At 34.9% G+C, this 8542-nt stretch overlaps 1 pseudogene; it reads right to left on the bottom strand.

The window, feature by feature from the left end:
• Positions 1-6083: 6083 nt before the first annotated feature.
• On the bottom strand, positions 6084-6645 carry LOC149143823 (phosphoglucan phosphatase LSF1, chloroplastic-like; annotated as a pseudogene).
• Positions 6646-8542: the final 1897 nt, after the last annotated feature.

Genomic DNA, 8542 nt, shown 5'->3' with positions numbered 1-8542 from the left:
ATCATTTGGCAAATTCTTTGCCCTCAACATACTCCTTGCCATTTCCATAATGGCCCTATTCTTCCTTTCCGACACACCATTTTGCTGAGGTGTATATCTTGTTGTAAATTTCTTTTGAATTCCATGTTCCCCAAAAAAATGTAGGAAATAATTTGAGATGTATTCGGCACCTCTGTCAGTCTTGAGGACTTTGATGTAGTGTCCACTTTGATTCTCAACAAGAGCCTTGTATTGACGAAAGCGCTCAAACACTTCACTTTTTTGTTTTAGGAGATAGACCCATGTCTTCCTTGTGTAGTCATCTATGAAGGTCAATAAATAGTGGATGCCACCAATTGATGGTGTCTGCATTGGTCCACATAAATATGAGTAGACAATCTCCAAAGGTGCCTTTCTCTTACTAACTTTCCTGCTGGAAATTTCTCTCTATGTTGCTTGCCCAAGATACATCCTTCACATAGGCTGTCTGGTTTTTCTATGAGTGGAAATCCCTTCACCATGCCTTTCCTATGCAACAAATTTAAACCTCGAAAGTTGAGATGACCAAATCTCAAATTCCATAACCAATTTTTATCTTTGACCTCTGCTTGATAGTTCACTTGTGTGACAGCTGCATCTTTTCTTCCACCTTCTTGTGATTTCATTAATAGTTGTGCTTGTACACCTTCTTTCAAATCTGATCTTATCTTTAGGGGAAACATTCTATTGTTTGTCATCTGAACCTTTGCAATCAGTTGTATGCTTGGAGGCCTATCCAAAATTGTGCACTCATCATTTTTGAAGAATGCATTGTAGCCCTTTTACATGAGTTGTCCAATTCTTATGAGGTTATGCTTTAGACCGGGGACGAAGTAAACATCTGATATGTACTTCTTCTCCCCCTTATTTGTTAGGATATTGACTCTTCCTTTTCCCATGATAGAGACTTTTCTATAAGTCCCTAATGTCACTTCAGATTTCACACTTTCATCTAGATTGGAAAACATTTCTATGTTTCTTAACATGTGGTTGCTACACCCTGAATCTACATACCATATATCACTTTGTCTTTCTTGTGTTACATTACAAGCTAAAAACATGCTATCATGGTTCTGATTTTGTTTTGTGAATATTACACTTGGTTTGTTACTAATGTCATATTTCTTCTTTCTACATTCATTGTCATAATGACCATACTTCTTACAGTAATGACATTGGACTTGAGATTTATCATACCTCTGACCTTGTGTTTGATTTTGGCTTGGGCCTTGACTTAGATTTTGATTGATGCCCCTACCACTTGAGCTTGAAGGGTTGTTTCTCCCACCTCTGTGTGGGCTTCTTGTTCTTCCTCTAGCATATGATCTTCCTCTGCCTTGACCTTGACCAAAGGAAACTTGTGTCTTGAAGGCATGCTCCAATGAGAATCTTGTTATTCTATTTAGTCTATGTTCATGAGAAATCATTGATGCATGAAGCTCATCCACTAAGAACTATGAGAGATCCTTTGTCTCTTCTATGACCACAACAATGGAATCAAAACTTGCTGGCAGGCTTCTCAAAACTTTCTCAACTATTCTCCTTTCTTCAAGTGTCTCACCATGAGACCTGATTTAAGTAACCAACCAAATTACATGTGTAAAAAATGAGTCCACATTCTCACACTCTTTCATACAAAGTGTTTCAAAGTCTCTTCTCAACATTTGCAGTTTTGTTGTATTGACTTTTGCCATGCCTTGGTAGGCTGTGTGGAGGGTGTCCCATGCTTGATTAGATTTCATTGCTGCTACAACCCTTAGAGAAAAAACTTTCATGAATTGCTTGGAAAATATAAAAGAGGGATTTTGAATCCTTCTTCTTGTTGTCCCTAAAAAAATCTCTTTCTGCTTGAGATAAGGCATTGTATGTTGCTGCATCTACTGGTTCTTGAAAACCATTCTCCACCAAATCCCAAATGTCTTGAGAAGAAAACAGGGCCTTCATTGTAATATCCCAACAGTCATAATTTTTTCCATTAAACTGAGGTATCTGAGGATTAGTCAAGCTTGTGCTTGATGTTGCCATTTCTGAGTGTGAAAAAAAAACTTTCTACCCAAATGTTTTGAGAAGAAAACAGGGCCTTCATTGTAATAGCCCAATAGTCATAATTTTTGCCATTGTAATAGTCCAAGAATGGAGCAAAGTAAATCATCTGGAAGTTTGGTGAATAAATCTGAAGCAACGCCCATGCTGCTGAAACTTAACAACTTAAGATCGTGGTACCCAGAAGAAAGAAGGTTCTTGAGATGGAGAGAAATGATTTAGGGAAATGGTGAATAATGGTTCTTCTTTGGTTCTGGGGTGTCATGTGCCAAAATGTGGCCTTCTCTTGTTCCGGGGTGTCCTGTGCCAAAAGGTGGCCTTCTCCAGATTCGAAACTCCGTTTACCTGTTTAGCAGGCTTGTGGGTGGTTACCTCACGCTCAAGAGTACAGTGTCACCTGCTAGATCCAAAAACACCTTAAGTGGTAGGTTTATCGATTTGCACCTGAAGTGGTAGGTTTACCAATTTGTTTGATTAAAAACATATGGTTTCTCTCTCGTATTGCAGTGATTTCCTTGACTAGATATAAATAGGGTATGGTTTCTTATTATTGGATATTAAAACAAATTTAATTCTATTTTAATTCTGGATCTATTAAGTGAAGAGAGGGATCAAATTTCTTTTCACTCTAAAAGAGGTTTATATTTTATGAGATTTGATCTTTTTAGGTACGTCCTAGATCTAGAATTATGATAGATCTAGGCTGATTTAATTATCAATAATTGATTATGGCATTTTTCACCGGAATAAATTAAAATCCGGCATTACAATTTCAAGATTTTTTGTTTTTTAAAATATATTTTTCAATTCATAAATGGATTAAACAATTTAAACTCAACTTTTTAAAATCTTTATAGGATTTTGATTAAAATTAACGAGAAAAAGTGACATGAAAAGGGTCATTTCGTGAATAAGTTACTCTACGCCATTATATTTATTTATTTATTTTATTTTATAAATTTTTTTATGTAATTTAACTAGTCCAAATGTTTTAATTAATAATTTTATTTTAATGGTATTTTATTTTTATTTTTATTATTATGTAATTTGACCAAGTCAAATGTTTACATTACATAACATCACATCACATAACATAATATAACCTTAAAATATATGCCATATTGAGCTTGAAATCACCTCTCAATACAATATAATTATTTTGAAGTGGTCAAATTTAGTTCAAGAGGCATATTTGGTTAGTTGTGATAAGGTTTTGAAGTGGTCAAGTTTAGTTTGAGAGACACATTTGGTTAGTTGTGAATCATGATAAGGTTGAACCACAACTCACTAACACAAGTTATGGCTATATCTGCCTTGTTGGCTCTTAAAAACTTAGATATAGTCTTGGTGTTATAGTGGTATCCTGTAGGTTGGCCCTTGCCCAAATTATGCCAATGAGTTACGTATTCGTGATGGTTAAAACAATAAAATTATAAAAACTAAAATATTTAAATATTAAGAGTCAATTTTTTTTAACACTATTGGATTTGAGGGTTTTGTTCTATAAATTGGCAAAGGTTGAAAACTTTAGTCAAGAAGAGACACCAAAAAAATATTCAATCCATGTTAATAGTTAGTATAGTATGGGCCAATACTGTGGCTTATCAAAACCACATACCAAAAATATCATAACCCACTTCACATGACATCATTCTTAATTAATCAATTTAATTAAAAGAACAAAAAATGAATAACTACTTGGAATATAATCTCAACTTTTTATATGTGTATATTAATATGAATGTTCTAGAATGTTTCATGCACATTAAATCTTTACCATCCAATTGATAGTTATTGATAATTTTCTTCACACGAATTCACCAAAAATTTGGCAATAGAATTTCAAGTTTTTGTTGTTGTTTAAAATACAGTTTTGAATGCATAAATCAATTCAATACCCTCAAAAACTCTTGGGCAAATGAAATCACTGTTGGATTTTGATTAAAAAAGGTCGTTTTTGGCCATTTTGTTATTTTGATTAAAAAATACCATTTCACGACATTTTATTTCATCCATAAGTTAGAATGCGCCAATTAAATTTATGAAAACCCCATTCTAAAATAGAGATGTTTATTGACATAAAAAAATTAAATTATAAGAAAAACATTTAAATTAATAAAAACCATTATTTGAAAAGGGGAAGAAATGGATTTTAGTAATGACAACTAGGTCATGGATTTTTAGAAGATAAGTTAGGCTCGTAAATCATGGACACAAGTTACTAAGACACTAAAAAACAAAAAAAAAATTATAAAATTAAGTTAAAAAGATCTTATAAAATAATAAAAATTTGCATAGTCTAATTATTTATAGATGAAATGAGTTTTTTCAAAGCATTATTTCTTGTTATTTTAACCAAAATCCCTTAGAAATTTTTAAAAACTTTAGTTTAAGTTGTTTAATCTATAAAATTAGAGTTTTCTACGAGTTTTTCAGGGTGTTGAATCCATTTATACAATAAAAAGTGTATTGTAAATAACAAAAAATCACAATCTTACTTGGAATTATATGAAAAAGGTTATTTCATCTATAAGTTTGGATTTAAGTAATGATTAATAATTATTAAGAGAAAAAAACTAATTTAAGTAGTGACTAATAATGATAGATGACTTTCCAATTGAATCCAGTCAAGTAATTAGGGAAATTTTATAAATTGAAAAAAACACTAAAAACTTCAACCATGAGATAGATATCAATTGAGCCAATCTCAAAAACCCACAATCCAATTTCTGGTTTCCCAACCTAATTCCCCTAACCCTAACCATGATTCTTGGAACCCTCCCTATCCCCTTCTTGTAATCTTCTTGTGTTTTCCTTTCATTTCTTATTCAATTTATTCTTATCCTTTCCTTCCCTTAACCACCACCCCCTTTTTTCTTTAGTCATTCTCCTCATCACAGTTTTTCTAATTTAAATTGTAGGTAGATTCTTTTCTAATCTTCTTATTTTAATTTATGTCTATCTCTCATCTATTTTCTAATCTTATAATAACTTAATTTATTATATCTTAATATTAATAATAAAAGACCTAATGGCATAGGATTCAAACTTTCCTTATCCACCATTACTCCTTTCAACACTTGCATTCATATTTATAAGCCATGATGACCACACCACTAAAATCCATCATCCAAACTTTCAATACACTAATCATACTTTAAAATATTACAAATTTGTTCATTCATCAAGCTCAACTATAACCATCTAAAATTAAACCAATTTTAAATCATGGTATTTAGTGAAAATCTAAGCTATCCATGCCTGTAAACACACAAATGCAGCTCATCGCAAGCACATAATAAGGCATAAATGCATGTAAGCACACAATAAGGCATAAATGCATGTAAGCACACAAATGAGTTTGGACATTATCCTGGTTCATCCACAACACTCTTCGTATGCAAACGAGAAAGGATGAACATACAACCTTCAAAGCTTAATGAAAATCAAACAACTCCGAGGAGAAAATAGCAGAAGGTATTCATATTCTTATGGGATGCTTTATGTATATATAAAAAAATAGCTTATATAAAACTATACACACACATATAATTTAATTATTGCATCCTTATCCTTACCATTTCGGCCAGTTACACCAACGAAAATCATTGAAATTCAGACTTGTAAGAAGAGACCTCTTACCTAAGTAGGAACTATGATGGCTTTTGAATGATTGAAATAGATACATCCCTATTCATAAAATTGAATCATGTCCATATAAAGCAAATAATTCTAGGCTCATAAAACCTCTGGTGATGGAAATAGCTTACGTGTCCAGCGACTCAAGTGTTTCCTAGGTGCATCACTGTGAGCATGGCCAGCTGCTCCACTGAGCATCATCTAGAATGTGAGGCTCCACTCGTGTCTCAGCCTTGCCCGCTGGGAGCGCCAGATGTTCTGCAAATCGCAAATCTGCTCTTTCGAGCTTACATTTTTTGCTAAGGTTGGCCCGGGGACTTTCCTCAGCCTCCATTACTAAACAACCAAATCACCTCACTGTTTCTCCCTCTATAGTGAGCCAATCATAATAGCAGTGTATATTTTTTCTGTATTCTCATTAGTAAAGGCCCAATTCATTGGCGGATAGTGTACATTGTGTGGTCATATTCAGTTGCAGACCATATTTCTTTCCCAAATACAACACTCGTAGCAATAACTTTGTCACCAACTGTAACCATTTTTGTCTTGTCAGCATTGCCACCAGGAGCAATAACATCAATGTAAGTACCACGATCAGAGCCCTTGTAAAACTTGAGGCCAATGGGCTTCTCCAGCACCACCTCATACTCCTCTACTTGCATCTTGCTGGGGTTCGATCCCGATTCCTCTCCCTGTCCCACTCCCTCCTCGCTGGATGCCACGGTGTTGTTTGTTTCGTTGGTGGTGGCAGTGGCGTGCCAGAGAATTCGCCTCACAGAAGGAGTGCAATCATTTCGTGGCCCTACTCGTGGCTGCAAATTCCTTTGAACTTGTTGTTCTAGTGGACGTGGATGAGAATGAAAGAAGGGGAGGGGAATCGAATCTATGACCATCTCTATGAATTGAGAGGGCATGAGAAAGTAGTGAGGCTCTGACAGCCAACATGATCGGCAACAGGCTTACGCGTGACCTTGTCCAAATGTCATGAAACAAAATTTCTTATTACTCATCTCTGCCCTGCAATTGAAAATTTCTATATGCCGGTAGACAACCTACATGGGAGGATGTGTATACAAGGCTACCTATTCAGAAAACGCGAGACTAATAGCCAGCTTTAGCTTTGGTGTGTATGAGCCACCCGTTGAAGAATTCTAAAGTAGAAGACCCCCAATATGGTTCCAATACAGAATAAAATGAAACTCAATGGGTACGGGTAGTATTTATATCGAAGAACTACCAATTGATCTAGTGGCTAAACAATCGAGCAAACACCATGTACACGTAACCTCCATGCAAGGAGAAGATGATATTAACGATACTTTCTCAATGTGACTTGTCCATGTGCAAGTAAGGATAAAAACTATCCAAATTAAATTCTTTTATGGGTGTGACCATAAGGATAACCATTATACCAACCGAATGCTTTTGTGGGAAACTCAATCAGCAATCGAACGCCTCCAGATCAACGGATAAGGCAAGCAAAAAGGCGGCATTGTGGATCGAAAGGGAAACAACAGTCATAGATGGGATTTTCTATGTTAACCAAATCAGAAAGGGAATGTTTTGTTTTAATTTAACCCATAAAACACGCTCCCTAAAGCGGTAATAACAGAGCTTTCCATAAAGCTCAATGGTGTGGGGTTTTTATACGGTTCTGGAGCTATATGACCAGCAATACTTCAGTTTGAGGGCAATTGTCGAAGAGGCAATGGTCGCAAAAGGCATGAATTTCTACAAATAGAGAAATAGGTTGGTAACCCCAGCATCATGGATGTCTTTGCTGGAGTGACATGATTCCTTAGCTAATCGAGCTGGTGTGGAATGACACCTCTTTGAGCCAATAAGCACAACAGAGGGAAGTGAATGTTAATTTGATTTTCATCCAATCATTGCTAAAATTCAAATCATATTGCATGGGTCCTGAAACCCTGCCACCCTTTGTATAGAAGAGTATGATTTCAGCGTCAACCACATGGAATAATTTCCACAAATCGTGTCATATAAACAACAGTGATTTGTTTTTTTTTTTTTTACTAAAACATTCAGCCAGCTAATATTTGGTTGCAACCTCCACTGATAAACGATTTCATTCGTCCTATATATATTTTAAACATATTGTATCTTACCAACATACTATTTCATGGTTTTCTGAATCTAGAGTCACCTAGACATGCTTACCAAATAATACAAGGTAGACATACATGAAATATTGTGAGTACTTCCTGATGCGGGAAACTTATCTGCTTGTATATCACCTACTTCAACAACATTTTCAATTATGATCTTTATATCCATCTAACCAAATTGCTCGCAACAAATCTCGTTGTCTGAATGCTCTATTCACCAATTGTGTTTAAGGCTTTGTAGACCCCAGAGAATATCCAATGGTATATATGGGCCATTTGGATTGTAAATCACTTTTTTACTTGTTAATACTCTTAATCCAGTTACTTAAACCGGTTTGTGGTCTTGAGACTATAAGGAGGAACATGATGTTCATTATTCATACTAGATAACCGTTGTGACACATTACTAGCAAAGAATCCGTCATCCTTTGGGTTTAGTAAATTTCTGCAACCAAGTACACTAATGTCCTTTATAGCTCGAAATTAGTTGACGAGATTTAAACGGGGGAATTTTCTCACTATTAGTTAAAAGCTTTGGTAAGAAAGGAGCATTTATATTATGAATATTTGTAACCGATCCTAGCCTTCGTAGGCGAGTATTTTTTGCAGTGATTCTTAATATACTGGGTGCTCGTGCCCTTGAAATTCCTTCTTGGGTTTGAGCCAACAGATTTTCAGTTTATCTCTATGATTTATGGAGTAAATACACGCATGAG

This window comes from Pinus tabuliformis, chromosome X, assembly GCF_031772625.1.
Source record: "Pinus tabuliformis cultivar Carrire ecotype Pingquan chromosome X, CPIR1, whole genome shotgun sequence".
NCBI classification, from domain to species: Eukaryota; Viridiplantae; Streptophyta; class Pinopsida; order Pinales; family Pinaceae; genus Pinus; species Pinus tabuliformis.
Note: the sequence above shows the minus strand (reverse complement) of the source record. Positions and strands in the feature narration are given on the sequence as shown.